The sequence below is a fragment of the Zootoca vivipara genome, chromosome 11, assembly GCF_965207765.1.
Source record: "Zootoca vivipara chromosome 11, rZooViv2.hap1.1, whole genome shotgun sequence".
Classification (NCBI taxonomy): Eukaryota; Metazoa; Chordata; class Lepidosauria; order Squamata; family Lacertidae; genus Zootoca; species Zootoca vivipara.
In genome coordinates, this window is record NC_142594.1 from 22,506,618 (window position 1) to 22,515,266 (window position 8,649).

An 8,649-nucleotide genomic window follows, 5' to 3' on the forward strand; every position below is an offset into this window, starting at 1 on the left:
GCTGGGGAGAAAAAAATGAGAAGAACCTTGTCCTTTTCTTCAACAACGTTATCATCTCCAGAACCTGCTTTATACTATCTCCATCGGTTCATCCTCATAAGTTAAAGAAAGTTAAGTTAAACCTGCCAGAAAGGCAAAACTCTTGCCTCTGTTGAGCACCAGTCCAACATGGGGGAAAAAAGTATTTAAATAAAGCAGATACACCCACCTTCTCATTCTGCACTCTTAAGAGAGGTATTGGGGAAGGGTTTTGTGGCTGTTGTTGCGCGGTTGGGGATAAATTCCACCCTTCGACATAACATTTATTTCTTTATTTTCGCTACAGCTACTTTTTTAATTTTTCTTTTGCTAGGAAATGTAACGTTACTTACCCTCACCAGGGCTTGAATGGTTAACTCTCCCGAGCTTCTAAGCGCAACTAAAGCTTTGCACATTTACAGACGGCTTTACATTGATGCCTTCCCTTAAAAGTTATAAAACAGTAAACTTTATAAGCCCCAGTTCCGGCTATATGACATTTGGGTGCCAAATGAATAGGGTTTTGTCTATGAATTAGATCGTAAAATCATCCATAGCACAGACAGATAGGCTCACTGGCTATAAAAAGTCACGTGGTGCCATTAAAGTAAGTTTTATGGTTTTGGGGAGTTGTCATCCAACATTATATACCACATAACATATAATCACACTGACGGTGGACTTCATTTGACTCTTTTGCAGGCTACGTGCGCCTCCTGGCCATTCAAATTGTCAGGTTTAGGTACAGAAGTATCCATTCCCCCAAGTTCTCAAATACTGTCTGAAAAAAATGGCTCATTGCAAGTTAAGGTAAGTTTCGTGCTCAAGTTGCTTAAGTTTATTTGTACAGTGGAGAGCTCGACTGTCGTTGCCTGGCTCCTTCTTAACGCTGCCCCGTTGATTCGGAAGGGAAGAAATAATACAGTATATAAGAGACGCAGGTTACAGTGGGTGGGGGACCGTTGTCCCTCCTCCCCATTTTTATCTAACCTCTCCTTTTAAAAAAATTATCCGTCAAATCCAGGCAAACCACCATAAGCGACTTTGGCAGAGATGGATTTTGAGGCCTAACTTTAATTACTTTGACTACGGCGAATGATAATGACTTCCTTTGCTTCATGAACTTTTCCGTGCCCAGTGATTTTGTTTATTGAGGGGGCAGAAAGCCCCTAGGCGATTTTTGTAATAATAATAATAATAATAATAATAATAATAATATTGTAATGAAAGGAACATATATTTGGCTATATCTGTAGACTGAGCATCCCTGTCTTTGCGGGGTGGTGTGTGTGTGGAATTGATGCAGTCGTGGGTTTTCCAAGTGGGCGAACTTATCGTCTCTAAAAGACAAAGAAGCTCTAAGTCTGGGTTGACATGGTTAAGGTTCTTTGAGACTTATCTCTTCTCCATAATTACCCCTACCTACCTACATCTCTCTCATGTGTCCCTCTCTGTGTGTACATAGAGTGTATATATACGCAATTTACACCCTTACCGTAGATTCCCCCAAACCCCAGTGCCTTCATTTCCCCGCTGGTTCCTTTATTCCTTCCCATGAAGGAACAAGTTGACTGTAACTTTTACAGGAGATTCTAAGTGCCATTAGAGTGCTTGGCATTATGAAGAACAATACGTATAGGTTTATAGTAAATAACCCCATTTATATAGATATCCATATATATTTATATCTACATACACACATACATACACACACACATAACTGGCTGGGAATTGCAGGGTAGGCCCCAGCTGCCTGTTTATTTCAACAGTCTTTTTTCTATTTAAGTAGACTCTTCTCACTAGAGTGTGATTACTCAGCAATAAACTTTATGACCGGATTCAACTTTAAGTCTTTGAATTTCCAGGGTTGAAAGAGAGCGTGAAAGAGCATCCCTTTTTCCACTGCCCTTCTTCTTTTTGTTTTGTTTTGTTATTTCCTTTTCTTTCTTCTCCCCTTCTTTGTACTGCCAGAGCCAAATCCTGGAAATCCTTGCTCACCCGAGCAGCTTTTAAGTCTTATCAGTTGTATCTTTGGAGCGCCTTGTAGCTAAAAGCCATGCAGGTGACTAAGAATTGGCAAGATAGGACCCTACTCTTTTTGAAAAAGAAAGTATAAATGGGTACATTGAGGTGACCCCACTTGAGGTTTGAAACGATCTCACCCCAATTCCTGCCTTTTAAAAAACAACAACAGATTGTTATCAGCATGTGGGGCTCTAGAATGTGCTTTTCTACTCTTATATCGCTTTGGACATCAGAGGAAAAGACAGTGTTGTCAGAAAATGTAATAGCGTAATATAACATAAGCTTGCCCTGTCCTAGTTACTATTTGGAAAGAGATATTCTGATGAAGGATATGTTTTTCTTGTGTATAGGTGGGTAATCTTAGAAGACTGAGAAACTTGCATCAATAAGTGAATATATATTTTAACACTTCAAATATTTTTTACACATTTCCCTGAATAATACGCTAGCAATGCAATAAACTGGGTGGAGAGGAGCAGTTTTTAATTATACATTTAGTCCAAGCCTATGTGGCAGAATTAATCACACGGAACCGAATGCTAATAGTAGCTGGCATTTTCATGGTATTTACTTTCCTACATCTTAAACAGTTAGCAGTGCGTATACACGTGTTTGAAAATATGACTAGATTTTTTTTTCAGTAGAAAAAATTAAGGATTTAAATATAATGCATATCTGCTAAAGTGAAACAGATGACAGAATTACAAATCCATAATCCAGTTAAGGGAAAGACCTGATTTTACATTCTTTTTTTATTATTCCAACGGGACTATTGTTGGACTTCTAAAGCATTTACGTACTGTACTGGGAAATTCGAGTCCAGGCATTCAAGGGGATATTTCTCCAAGTAAAATATCACTAAAATCCAGGTGCTAATCTACTTCAGTTTACATAAGATGAACTTTAGCTTCTGTTTCCTCGTGAAAAACAAGGTACAGTTTTAGCTCATTCGGGACTGGATGTGGTCTCATCGTCTTGGATGGGACCATCTGAAGATTGTGGTCTTTCTGCTCCATACCTAGGCAGAATAAAATTGTAATGAAGTATGTTGGATTTAAGTCAGAAGAATTCAGGAATGGAGTAGGGAAACCCTGATGCCGTCTGATTTTGTAACTGGGGAAAAACAAGTCATTGAGCTGAATGCTTAGTTAACTCTTACCGTGGCTACCTAGCGATCGTGGCTACCTAGCGATTGCTAGTTGACTGAAGGGATACACAATGAAACACAGACAGCTTTGTGAACAATGTCATTTAGGATGCAATCCTATACAGTACTCACTTCCCTGGGAGTGAATCCCATTGAACTCAACGAGACTTACTTCTGAGTAGGCAAAATTCCTCACGCACAAAAAACAAAAGGGAAAGAAGGCAACCCCTAAACACAAAATAAATTCATTGAACATACGAATAACTATGGCAATTGTCACTTTTAAAAAAATATTTCTAGTTTTCTGTCGTGCCACCTTGAAACACTCTCCCGAATAACCTAGGCAAAACACATTCACACGAAACTCCACAATGTAAAGCCCATTTTAAAATAATATTGAATGTATATTTAGTGCAAGTATATCTGATGGTGATGACTGTCCGTATCACTGTTACTTACTTTCTCTGACAACTGTATGTTTTCTTTTACTTAAATTACCGCGAGCAATTCTGAACATTAGAAGTACTTCGTTGGCCCAGATGTAAGCACCAGCGCCATTAAAGGTTAGACAAGGGTGTGTGTATATAGCAAGGGCGTAGGAAGACTTCACTTTCTTTAAAGCGTAAGATGGCTTTTCTAAGTCACATGATTCGATGGTTTGCGCGTGCCCCTCACTACAAAGCATCATGGGAAAATTATTAGTGGCCTTATCTTAACGAATTAATTTCCTTGTCTTCAAAAGAGTGAAATTGCAAGTGTTTTCTACCTTATCTGTCCAGCTTTCAGCATTACATTCTAATATCGAGGACATAAGCATTTTGTGCTCTTGTATTGCATCTTTCTTGTAATCCCTCTCTTTCTTCCCCTCTTTCATCTGATTTTCTGATTTGTATAATTCGGCCTTTGAGAGTTTTTTTTGTTCTTTCTATCCACTCTGATCATATGACGTCTATTTTTCGCAGGCTTTATTTTCAGGAGTCTCCAAAATCCTAGTAGTTTCCCAGGCAGCTAGCGTTTCTCCAAAACAGCTCCTCCACAATCACAGCGCTGTATGGTTTGCATATTGGACGCAAACAATGCACCGAGATCTGAAAGAGAAAGACACCATGTTTTCTAAAGGGCGTCTCTTTCCTGGGAGCCTAAGGGATCTGTCTCCTTCTTTTCCTTCTCCACATAACCCTCTGAAATGGGCTTTTCAATAATAATATTTGTTATGAAGGTTATTGGGTAATTATTGCAGTTTTTGTGAAACAGTACTTGCTCGAGGTGAAATCTGTCTCTGGATAATAAATGGCAGCCCTCGCAGTTCATTGCCAGGTTAAGTAAATGCAGAAACTAAGATAAATCTGCACACTCCAGAACTCGCCAGCAGAGCTCGCTTTAGACCAAGTTCACAGTCAACTTGCTTTCTCCGTGGGCAAGGCTTCTCAACTCCGTTGGATCAGGGTCTTTATTAAATAAATAAGATGGCATAATGGCCAGCCTGGATAAACTGTCCAGTCACTGCGCATCCAGAATTTACACATCTACCAATGGAAAGCACACCGTTCCTTTCAGTTAATCTCCCATGCTGGTTTCTGGGCATTGCGTTTGATTTTAGAATTCGGTTTCAGTGATGGAAGCCGTTGAGGCTGCTCTTTTTTAAATATATATATAAAACAGCAATGCAGAAAACTGCATTCCCTTAAAATCTTAGCGAAAAGGGAAACAGTCAAAGCTTGATGGCAACAAACAAGAGAGCTGGAGATTCTTTTAAGGAGATAGGAGCTGCTCCGCTTTTGTATATCTCTGTGGTTAGGGCGGAACAACTCTAGGTCAAAAAGTTGAGGGTCAAAAGTTTACGTTGTGCGCCACTCTTAGTCATGCGCCCAGACAGAGTTTGATGTCAATGTTATAGCCAAGATCTTGACTATCAACACAAAAGATAAAATAGCTTTGAGTTAGGCGTGTATCATAGTATGGACTCCAGGTGAACTCTAGCGGTTGAATGACCTCAATTACCGAGGAAAGGATAGAAAATCCCTCTTTTCAAAGAGTAATGCACGTTGTATTTCATCTTGAATTATCAACCACATTTTCCCCATTGAATATCGTTGGCTGGCAGATGCATCAGGTGAATGCGGGCGCACTTTCCCCTCCCCCCCCCCGCCGCCCGGGCAACTGCGCATACACGCACCACCACCAACGCATTTTAAAGGTTCGTGCGAGTCCTATCAGAGTCCATCGGAAATTTCCATTGGATTTTAATTGTTCTGAATCTCAACGTAGTGGACTCTTGTTCACGGAAGCGCATGCCATACAATGGCCTGGCTTTTAAGTGCCACAATACTCTGTTTTTTCCCTGTGTTGTTCGGTTTTGCTACAACAGACTAACACAGTTAACCCTCTCAAAAAGGCTCAATGAGGTGCCAGTTGAGTCCTTAACTGCCCAGTGGGTACCAGAAGACTGCCCGCTGGCTGATAGCAATATCTGAGGAAACGAGGAGACTGAGATGACCATCTCACTGCCGGATACCACAGGAGCATAAAATACAAGCATGACAATTCTGGAGAAGTCCAGTTATGTTGTCTTTATGAGTGAAAGTTAAGGAATGACCCAATGCAAATTGCATGCCCCCCTATCCTTTAGGCTTATACGTTTAATAAGAAATATATAGTTTCACCCTTTTGGCCGCCTTATTTAGCCACAATGAAGCTTCCCCCCCTCTTTTTTCAAAGCGTGTTTGTATCTGAATAATTATTTATTTCAAATTTGGAAGTAGGGATTATTTGTTTAGCTATCAGTAGGATTGCTTCCTGAGATGGATTTTCCGTTTTGTTTCCTTTGTGTATTTTTTTTTAATCCGAGAAGGTGCGTTTTTCATCCCTAAGAAATACATAATATCTCACAGAGATCCAGTGAGTGGTTTATTACGAAGCAAATACATAGGAGAGATTGCTCCTTTCAGAGGTGTCCAAACAGAGATAACGTGCAGGAGAAAGTAAGCAACTTATTATTAGAAGGCTTTATCAATGCTTTGAAAATACACAAAGAACTAGGAAACACTTCCCCGTTCGACAAGAAATAGTTTTAATTATAAGGCGAGGACGTTGGGCTTCTGGGAAATATATTTGCAATATATTTTGATTTTTCATCAGCGACCTTCTCTTGAAAATTCTCTTGCAACGTCCCCCCCCGTCCCCCCCGTCTCCTATATGTGATTGTGCAATGAAATTATCACTGTAAGGTAGAGGGGGATGCTATCCACAACACACTGTTAAAAACACGCCTCTCCTATTTCGATTTTGCCCTTGAAATACTGCATTGCCTATTTGGAAATTTAATTATAGGAAGCATGAACATTGCAAGGCGGGGTGTTTGCCTAAACGTCCCTTTTATATACAGAGGACCAGGGAGACTGTTTCGAAGACAACACTTCTTTGACTCCGCCTGTCCTGAAAAACTTGGCTTAAAAAAAAAGAGGGGGGAAAAGAAGAGAGAATAAGATCTCTGTGAAAAGCAGCAAAGCGAAACCTGGCTTTCTTTCCCAAGGATTCCTGGTGCCAATTTATTTTGCTTCCATTTAAGGTGGAATTTTGGGCGGGGGATGGGAGTAGGGACAAGTTTTTTTTCAAATACAGAATATTTCCAAAAGGGCTTTAAAGTGCATCTGGAAGAAGTATTGCCTTCTCAAGTCGTTTTCTATTCATTCATTTTTTAAAAAAGGTAAAGATAAAAACGACACAGTGGGCTTTTGTTGCTTTGATCGGAGTCATACCCATAGACAGTCGGAGGGTCCTACCTCTAGCGCAGCACAGACACTGGTTCTTGGTGCGTAACGTGACCTTTGAAAAGATTAGCCTTCTCAGCCTCAAATGTAGATGCCAATCGCCCCAACTTCCCCTTCTTTATAAATTGTGCCTATTTACGGTTCTGGACGACCAGGACCTCAAAGTCCAGTTGCCAAATACACACACACACACACACGTACCCACGAGTTAGATCCTTATAAATAAAAATCACCAATATTTCGGAATGGGGGAAGGTGAGAATCCCAACCTCTTGTCCCAAGAATGAACTCCATAGGAACTCCATCACACCATCCAGTTCCCTGGTAGGACCTTTTGCTGATTTAAAGGAAGTTTAGGAGTTACGCAGCCGCTGCATTATCACAACGTTTACATGTTTTCTCGCACGGTCGCCTTAAGATTCATTCCCCATTTGCGAATAAGTGACCTGCCCAGAGCCTCTCTTTGCCCCTTGCTATTTTTTTTAAAAGACGCTCTTAAAGACCTCGTGGAGGAGAAGGGGAAGGGAAAAAAAAAACCTAAGTCCAAGGCCGAGGTGAACTTCAGGTCAGCGCGTCTAACAAATATGAAAATGTCGCTTGGTGAAGGGCACGCCTTGTTATTTAACAAAGACTGTCAATGTGTAAGATTAATAAGAAACAAAATGCGCCCGGTGTCACTTTTCGGTCACTTTGAAACTTGGGGCAGGCTTGCATTCAAGAGTGAAAGCTGGGTTAAATATATTCAAAATGCCTCGAATCAAATTCAAGCCAGGCTGCCGGGTGTCGCTCTCCACCACCGCCAACCCCCCCCCCCCGCCCGCGTCTCTCTTGCTCGCTCGCTCCCTCCCTCCCTCTCAGGCGCGTGGGCAAGTTGGTAAGTTTAATTGCATAGATTATCTATAAAAGCGCAACCTAAGATTGCGATGCGCGCGCACACACATATATTTACACTCTGAACTTCCACGGGGTTGGCACTCTCCTCTTATCCATTTACTTGGTTTGCTCCAGTTCTGAGATCGGCTCCTGTTTCTTGGGAACTCGGATTTATCTTGCCATCAAGTTTCATTTCGGTCAATATTCCACGTTCTTCACTGGTTAGCTGCTAAACTTCAGCCTCCCCTCATCGCTGATGATGATGAGGCCTTGGTGCTGAAATCCCCCTCACTGAAATGTGTGTGGTTAAAAAAAAAAGAAGATAGGCGATGCTCTGAAGCAGTTTCAGGAGGCCAGGGTTCAGGGTTCGGTGTAGGTTCGTTCAGGGATTTGCTCCGCGGAGCCATAAATCTCTGGAGGGAGCGGGAGGGGGAGGCTTAACGTGGAAACCGCCGCATATGAGATAACAACTTGGTGGTCTTGGCTGGGCTCTTGTTTATGATACGTAAACCGCAAAGACGAGGAACAGGCCCATCTCTGCAGCCTGATAGAATCCCATGGAGGTGGGGGGGGGGGACCCTGGCTGCTCCCGCAGCTGAGCAGTTTAGGTCACCTTGGAGATTTACAGCCCCAGCTCCAGAATCGTATTCATTGCTTGTTGCAACTGAGCAAAGGAGACACCCAGTGGAAAGCAGACCAGGGGGAAACAGACCAGGCTCTCTGAGATACAATCAGGAGAGCTAATATTAAACAGCCCCTGGGACGTTCTCCGAAGGTAATAATCAGCAGACCAAAAAAGAGAGAAGGTACCTGCTT